Source organism: Etheostoma cragini, chromosome 17, assembly GCF_013103735.1.
Source record: "Etheostoma cragini isolate CJK2018 chromosome 17, CSU_Ecrag_1.0, whole genome shotgun sequence".
In the NCBI taxonomy this organism is placed as follows: Eukaryota; Metazoa; Chordata; class Actinopteri; order Perciformes; family Percidae; genus Etheostoma; species Etheostoma cragini.
In genome coordinates, this window is record NC_048423.1 from 19,811,488 (window position 1) to 19,820,725 (window position 9,238).

At 42.1% G+C, this 9,238-nt stretch overlaps 1 long non-coding RNA gene across 1 annotated transcript in view; it reads left to right on the plus strand.

Moving 5' to 3' along the window:
* The first annotated feature begins 319 nt into the window (after positions 1-319).
* Positions 320-9,238, plus strand: part of LOC117960415 — a 15,977-nt gene continuing 7,058 nt past the window's right edge. Inside the window, exon 1 of the long non-coding RNA XR_004660146.1 lies at positions 320-442. This is a non-coding gene — a long non-coding RNA (uncharacterized LOC117960415). The remainder of the gene's footprint in view (positions 443-9,238) is intronic.

Genomic DNA, 9,238 nt, shown 5'->3' on the forward strand with positions numbered 1-9,238 from the left:
ACCAAACCAAGGGCGCCTGTTCAGCAGTCGCAGCCCAATCACTCTGACATCTCTCCATTAGTGCATGTGTAAGACTTGAGCAAGAGTGTGTGTGCGTGTATTTCCGGCCTGTGTGTAGTGTGGAGTTATAACATAACATAAGAGTGTAAATTGTAATTTTCCCATAGGGGATCAACAAGTAAGAGTATTTAAACTAATAATTTAATTATTAGTTAATTGTAATTGTGATTGTAGACCCAAACAATGTCAAGATCTCAAGTATATCTGCTACATGTGGTGAGTCCCTATGCACTTAAAATAATATTTTTAGAGAAGAGAAGGGAGAGGAAGTGACTTGTTGCTGTTTTTGGGGATTCTGATTGGCTAACGTGGGCTTGAGCTTCTCGTTACACGGCCACCTACAGGTTTGGCGTGCTCTTGACGGCATTGACAACATATAAACGTACATAAATGTAAACGAATGCTTTTCTAAAAACTGAGAGCTGTGCACAATGTAATCTTTGAAACCGGTGAGGTTGAACTGTCCGTTTCTGTAAATAGCCGGCCATGTGTAAACATAGTATGAGGCAAAAATGCTCATGGAAGATATCTAAGATCCAACTGTCTGTGGAAAGTGGTCCCATATCCACCGTACAATAACAGTGTGATTTTCTGATAGTCAGTGGGACCAAGGTTGAGAAGTGAGTCATTTGCTGAAAATAGAGCTTTGCTGGTGTTAATGAGAATTTCAAGCATTGACCCTCACTGTTCCCCCAGTGTTCAGCGTTCATGGTCAGACAGAAAAAAAGCCCTTTGAATTATGTCTTGGAGGCGCGGCAGCCACAGCATCGAGATACAGTGGGAAAACAGTGTGTGGGCCAAACTGAGAGAGAAGAAAATATCAATATATGATATTCTGAATGTGTTACTCTGATTAGCCATGATTATTAATGATAACATGATAACGTGCTATGATTTCGAGTGACTGTAAAATTACAGAACAGGAAACAGGGTAAGGGAATGAAAAAGTACAAAGGTCAGGAATTTAAAAATCTAGAAGGGGGATTCTGTCTATAAATCCTGTTGTAATCTATGTGTATATTCGCACACGCACACATACAAAATTCAACAGTGGGGAGACTGAGATTTCCCACTTTTGAACATAATTGAAATTTTTGAATTTTCTGCAACATTTTGTGCCTTTTCTGCATCAATTTATGCTGCACATGTGTTTATGTAAAGGGAAATAGAATAGGTTTTTCGGGTGGGTTATGGTCACACACATTACACATAGGCACACACACACGCACACACACACACACACACACACACACACACACACACACACAGACACAAACACACACACAACCAGCTGAGGATAGCTTGTAAAAGTAAATGAACCTAGAGGGGCTGACCAGTGTAGACTGCCCTTTGATCACTGAGTGGTTTGTTTCCTCAGGCCCGTGACCTCTGACCCCCGCTGGAGAAAGGTTGAGGGCCTCTTCAGCTCAGTGCTAATGATCCGTTTAACACCCTTCAGCTGTGTTAGTGTGTGGCATGCCTTGTATATGTGTGTGTGTGTGTGTGTGTGTGAGAGAGAGACAGAGCGCTGATTCTAAAGTACTTAAACCAACACTTTAACAACCTTAGACTTAACAGCACAAAATGACAGCTGACACGAACCGACACTCTCACTTTTATGAATTTTTCAGTTTGACAGCCACTGAATGCGAACATGAGAAGTATCACACACGTCTCTGATAGGACCATGTTAGTCCTGTCGCAGGGCAGCCACCGCCTCACACACGGCAAAGAAAAACTGAAGAAAACCCCCCCGCCACTTTTCCAAGGATTCCAACTTTGCACGGATCAACTGATGTACCCTCTGCCGCCTCTTTTTATATTATTTTTAATACCACATTAAAAGGGGTTTTATTAATTAGACAGAGGAAGCCAGAGAGCCACAAATTCTGCCTGCAATTGCATTTGATGTCATTTTTGTTGAAAAAGAAGCATTCCCATGTGTCGCAAATCCCCGCCGCCGCAGCGCCAAATAAACAATGGCAAACAACAAAACAACAAAAACAGCGTGGGGGCCGGGGCCACAGTCCCCCTTCAAGTACAGTTGCAACAATTATCTTAAAAGCCAAGCCAAGCAGGACCCTTTGTTTTCCTCCCAATCCGCATGGCTTGAACCTGACCCTGTTTCTTCAAGCCTGGTGGAGGATAACATGTTCCTACAGTTTGATAGCAAGAGTACATTTTCCTATGACTTATTCATCTTTTTTTTTCCTCTCTCCCTCTCCTTAATTTATAATTCATTTGATCTAAAATTTCATTAATTTTCTAAAATGTTCCAATTGGGGCCTCGCTAGGCCGAGGAAACGTTTTTTTTTTCTTTGTCCAACCCTCTTTTGTAGTCGGCTATTATTCTTTTATGTAGCAGCCTTGTAGAGGTTATCGTCTTCTGAGGGCAAACAGCGCTCTCTGTAAAAGTTTTAATCAGCTTTAATGAGTGGGGTCAGTGCTGGAACCAGAGAGAGAGAGAGACACTCATGCAAGCTGGGAGAGAAAGTGAGAGGAAAAGATAGCCGGCCTCCGAAACATATGGACATTTTTATCTTTTTTTGTATTTTTTTATCCCTCTCTGTCTCTGTCTCTCTCTCTCATTTGCACTTCTTCATTTTTTGCATGTCCTTCTTCTGATAGCCTGATTTAGCTCAAATTGCACTGGCATCTTATGCATGGGAACAGATTATAGATAATGAAGGAAAAATTAATTTTTTGGGCCCGTTATCTTCAAAGTATCATTCCAATCCGACACCATGCAGAAGACTGCAATTAGAAGGTGAAAGTTAATGTTTAAAGTCGTCCGTCAAAATCCGTCAACATATTTCCGTTGTGGCTCTGCTGAGGGACAATCCTTGTGAGAAAATCCCAACCTTGTCTGTTTCAAATTCCTGATAAAGCTAGTTTAGTCTTTCTACTTCTACAATCCCTGGCTTTTTTATCATTCCTTGAAATCCTCAGATATCCCTCTTTTACCTTCTCCTCCTTAAGTTACCTTGCCTTTCTCCACTCGGTCTTTATCAAGTGTTAGAGGCCATTCTTCTGGCTTAAGCCTTGGACCTTAATCTTCTTCCAGGCGATAGTCTAAGCCATTCCATTATTAGCATTTCACAGTCAAGGCTAACTGGCTCATTGTGACAGGGTCTGTGTCTTTCTTTTTAGACCGCATGGCCAAGATATGACATACCTGCAATGAAGGAATCTTTTTACATCTGGCCCTCAAAAACCTTTGGACTGTAAGTTGTCTTTACTTGAAGTATTTTACATTGTTAAATGTGTGACTTCCCACTTCCTTCTGCAGAGTCTATACAAACCACAAAATGAAAAGTTAGCATAGAGATGTAACTGTATCAGAACTGGAGTAGACAAAAAAAGATGATACTACATACTTACATTGCTTTTGTGTACAACGATTTGTTTATAAACATAAAATTTCACTAGAGTAATTTTTAAGGATACACAAATAATACCGCCATAATTGGACTTATTGCATGTGATATGTATGCATATTATTAGTGTAGCATGGCGACCATGCCATTATCCTTTCTCTCAAAGTTCCCTTAATGAAAAAGCTGACTAATTCCAACCTTACACTAAACAACTTTTTATTAGCGATTTCATTGTCGTGGACTGATTTCCAATATTATTTTTTATATTATCTAAGTTTTAATTCTTGGTAGTAAAGTCAAAACATGTCAACATTGTCAAATACCAATGGGTGCCCTCCCCCAAGCACCAAACAGGAAGCAGCAAACAATAAGAGTCAGACTGTTATTTATGGTTCTATGGCACTGAGCTAAACGCTAAAGAGGGAAAGTTGTAGATCTAAAACCCTTCTGAAGCACGTCATCCAACGGGAGTTGGACCGGCTGACAACAGAAACCTACGGGTACTGGCGTTATTCATATGCATGTATGGCAGAACAAAAAATCGGCAGACTTTCCCTTAAGTTACCAGCTAACCCTAGTGGTAGCTAGCTTGCTTAGATACATGTTTCACAACAAATCTAGTGGTGGGGAAATGTGTAGTCTCGCTTTGCCGGACCTTCCTATACACATTCTCACCCCCCTCTCAGGTCCCTTTGTTGTTGTTATTGTCGCTAAAAGTTTCCTTTTGCATCGTATGACGTGCTTTAAGGTCAGGACTATTGACGTCCCTTTTGACACACTTGGTCGGGTCTATTGGGTTCCCTTTTTGATGCTGTTAGGTTAAGTAAAGGTCATGGTGGCCTCATGGTTCCGGGACACGTGGGAATAACGGGCCGATTGAGGACACACACAGGACACGAACCCCGCTCGTCTGGGTGGAAGTCCTGTGTCCCTACACGGAATTTCCCCCCTGCACACTACTCGCTAAACCCCGTCTAGAAGAAGGTCTAGCTAGTCCACAGAGCATTCCGGGATGGGAGAAAAACCTGCTGTGGTTTATTGGCATTTCTTTAAACCAATCACAGTATCTTGGGCAGTGCAAATTGCCAGATGGAGCTCTGGTGTCGCTGCCAAATAGCCTCAGGAAGGAACTTGTTTTGGTGGAACATGAGTACATTCAAAAGTTGTTTTAGTCTTGCAACAGGTTGTGATACACAAAACCCTGGGTTGAACCTGAAGTTAACATGGTAACCCCAAATCTTGCTTTGTAGGTGGACTAAAAGCTTGCCTTTTTGATTAAAAACTTTGGATCGAAGTAAGCAGGACATTCTGGTCTCAAAACCTGATGCTTTTGGCCTTCTTGGACCTTAGCATTGTGTCATTAGCGTGGTGATCCTCTCAAAAGTAGTCTGAGTGAATCTGAGTTGCAGACTGAAGCAGTGGTCCATTCTCCACAATAGATGTCAAATCCCAAAATGAAATTCCACCTTCCTCAGCTCACCTTTTTCACACCGTGAGGCCACAAAGCCCCATTGATCTTCCTGTTGCAAGCATTTCTATGTTTTCCTCTCATGTATGCCAAGGGAAAAGGTTAGTGTGTGTGTATGCATGTGTGTGTCTGTGTTTGTGTGTGTGAGTGTGTGCATATGCTTGTGCCCATATCTCCATCATCTCTATTATCTCTTTCCCAACTCATCCAAATGTCACTACATCTATCTTGCAAATGTCTTCCTGTGTGCATGATTTGTGAATGTGCCTTCTTCCCATGCATGTGTTCACATGCACCTGCTTTTCATTTAACACTGTGTACATATATACGTATGTATGTGTGTACTGAATGTATTACAGGCTGAGTGTGTAAGCAATGGACTTTGCACGTGTGTGTGAGACCAGATCGAGATGCAAGCTAGCCTCATCGTGCTCCCAGCGGTGCCGGAACCTGAGCTCAGAGGGCCCTGGTGTCGATAAGCGCCCGTCCTTCAAAGAGCGCTGAGAAAAAACAGCTCGGCCCTGTCAAAGCCCGACAAATTCCCTGCTAACACTCTGAGCCTCACTGCTTGAACAGTTTAAAGAGCAAGAGGAAGGAAAGCCAGGAATTGAAGAGAAAGGGCCGGCTGGGTTTATATATGTACATATGCTATAACTAGATATAAATGTAAATATGTAAAACATCAACTTTTAAAGGGAGGATACCAAGTGGACATGCACCGGGGCCACAGTAGCAGCTGTGCCGCATTAAGTTGTGTCCATGCCCTTAAGGATTCAAAAGCTCTATAAGTAACACATTTGACAAGCCAACATCTTTAAAAGGAAGTGATGAAATCAAGTATGTGATAGAGGCAAAATCCACATTCAGTTTGTCTGACAAAAATCTTTAAAAATCAGATACAGATGCACCACAATGTAATCTAAGTCTTACCAGCCAGTTAAGGCACCACAAGATCTTTGTTTGGGTTGAAATCCGACGTTGATTTTACTTCACGAAGGTCACACATGTGAAGCTGAACGTGCCATTTGTAGTTTAAAAAAAGAACTTGTGGTGTACTTTTTATTTTCAAACAGGATTTGAACCCTGCTCTCCTGGTTGAAAGTTTGTCTAACCCACTATTTTTAAGGGGGTGGGGGGTGCAGTGTTCTACACCAAGTCTGCACTAGTTGAACGTTGATAGACACCGGAAGAATCAATGGCAGAAACAATCAGATACAAGCGACTGGGCAGAACCTCAAGGTGATGTAAAATGTCATTTGGAACGGTCAGAAACAGGTGATATGTGGGAAATTCACTACAGTAAAAAGCACTTACTACCAAAGATGGACAGTAATGACCCAGTAGATGTCACATATAACCAGAAAATAGGAAGGATTTGAACTGGTCGGGGAAATCATGTCTACAATAAGGCAACTGAACATTTAATCACATGAAGCTATAGCTGCTCTGATTTATTACAGTGGAGCAACAGCACTACAGGTCACAGCAGGAGCTTCTATACATAGAAAAGTCTCGCTATGCATTTTTTCTAACAATACTTTATCCATGTCTTCTATACCTGGGATCATTAACACATTTGATGCACTCATACACACACAGGGACAGTTTTGAACATTAAAATGAATTAAGGAACTTTCACACCTGGTCCGGACTTTGATCGGATCAAAATTACAGGTGTGAAACCTCCACCAGACCACGGTCCAGACTAAACAGCCAAACTCTGATCCAACCAAAAGAGGTAGTCTCAGTTAGGGTTTAATATTTTTTCCCCAAAAATTAGATGAATTAGATACCGGGAAATAGCTGTTTTTATTTATTTAGCCCAAGTAATGCATTGATTTCATTCAAATATGCGTTCCCAAATCCCAAACTGACATTTTTTCACATTATTTGTACTATTATTTGGGAAAAGAACACAGTTTATGTCCACCATCAACACAGTTTGCAATGATCAATTGTGCTGCGTGAGCAGGTGAGCTGCGTGCGTGACATCTGTTGCAGCGCTGATTATAAAATGCCACGTGGATTGTCTGGGACTTGTCTTATAAAAATCTAGGCAACCCATTTAAAACCAATATTTTACAGAACTCCACTATGCAAACTGATGAAGTGTGCTAAAGCAAACCATTGACTGATTCCTAGACCATTCTGTTAAACCGAATCCATTCTGTGGCTGTTGAGATTTGTATGCGGCTGTAAATGGGAATAATCACTCGAAGTTCCCAAAATATTCCTTTATTAGGGCAGGCCAGGCGTATTTCTCTTTTAAACACAAGTTCAACTAAATGAAAGAAAACGACCCACAGAAATGTACTGTGCACTGCAAAAAGACAGGGCCATAGGGTGTAGGAAAACAAAAACATAAAAAGCCTAAAAAATAAAAAATAAAAGCCTAAACCCTCTGCCACAATATCAGCCTTGCATTGAACTTCTAACAACTCAGACTACATATTTCTTTTAGTTTGCAATGCATTCTCACTAGTCCCTTTCTTTTTCTTCTGGAAGTGTGCTTTCAAAAGTCCAATCCGCCTGAGCTCTGTTCTCAGGCGGTTTCGGACTTTTGTGACAAATTGGCGGCAGATAGAAACCACTTTCTCCGCCTCCACGGATGTAGACTACTGTTCCATGATGAATTTATTGAGCCTTTGTTACCGTAGCTACATCACAGCACCATTGCCTGCATCAACGTTACCATGTGACACGATAGATGTACACTCCTTGCGGTTTTTATTTCATTTTATTTCCTGTTTCCCGTCAAAACCATTCCCGGGAATCAGGAAATGGTTCAGACTAAACCCTAGTCTCGATCTGGATCAAACTGAACCATGATCCGGTTTGGTTGGGACTTTCAGACCAAATTCATCGTGTTCTAGCAGGCTTTTGTAGTTAGGAGAGGTATAGCGCCTTTAAGGAATATCTCAGTGCAGGGCAGTAGTCAGTTGGAAAAACTCATAACACAATGGGAATCACCTTTCGTGATAACAGCAAAATTACGGTAGCGAGTAGTAATGAAAAGCCAAAAAATCTGCATTAGGACGTTGTTCGAGGTGGTGGACGGGTCAAACAACACAGGACTTTCACCCCGGAGACCACGGTGTGGCGGTTTCTTTCCCCGTTGTTCTTTTCATAACCACACCCCTCCAGTTGCTGTAACATTGCTGGCATTGATCAGATGAGCAGTAACAGCGCTATCGCAGCAGCTCCATCCTGAGCTCACTTCTCCAGCAGCTCGCCCTCCCAGTGGTGAGAACAGCAGCTGCCAGTCTGCAGCCCGCCCTCCTGCCTCAGGGACACCATTTACTGTTCTCCAGAAACACACTGATATGACCAGGCAAGGAACAAAGGAACATGTGATGTGTGCAAAGTTGTACAAAAACAAGAAGGGTGGGGAAAAAAATAGAAGCTCGGCTTCAGCAACTGTACTTTTTTTTTGTGTTCTGCATTAATTTGTTCTTGAGAACAACAAATGATTCTCAGCCGCTCTTGTGAAAATTGTATTTTTTTCCGCTTCTTTTATCTGCCTCTCAGACATTAATTATATATTTATATATAGAATATGCAAAAAAGAGCTGAGGAATGTCGGGGAAGGCAAAGTGATTAAAAATTAAACAATGCAGAAAATCACTCTTGTTACCTAAAGCGATGCTACAGTACATCTCGCTAGTTTTTTATTTTTATCTTGACTCCCCTTCTCCCTTTCCGCTTTCATTTGTCCCCCCCCCCCCCCCCTTTTTTTTGTTGGTTGGAGATTTCTTTAAAGCTGTCTTCTCCACAGGCACGTATGCTTCCTGGCCCACAGACAGCGGCAGAGAGTGTGTTCTACATATCTTCTGTGTGTGTGTGTCTGTGTGTGTGTCTGTGTGTGTGATTGTGTGTGTGTCCGGGCAGCACCCAGGCTATTTGTCATGGTGTAGGCTGTTTGCTGGGTCAGTCCAGATAAACTTATCAGATAAACTAATGTGTCAGTGCAACGGGGCTCTGCCGCTGACCACAGCGCCTGCAATATGCAAAGACTTTGAATTATTTCTCTGCCCTGTGGCTCCCCCGGCGAACACTATGCAAAAAGTAGAGAAAATAAAAGGGAAAAGAAGACTGTGTGTGTGTGTGGTGGTGAGAGAACACAACTGGGAATAAAGAGGGACAGAAAGAAAAAGGAGTGAGAGATCGGAGGGCAGTGAAAATAGAAGACTGAGGATTTGGGAATGGTAAAAAAGAAGGAGGAAATCGCCGGCTAGCAGATGAAAAGAAACACACAAAAAGAGAGAAAAAGAAATGAAGAGGAGAAACAGAGACTAAAAGGAGTGTGTGTGTGTGTGTGTGGGGGGGGGGGGGG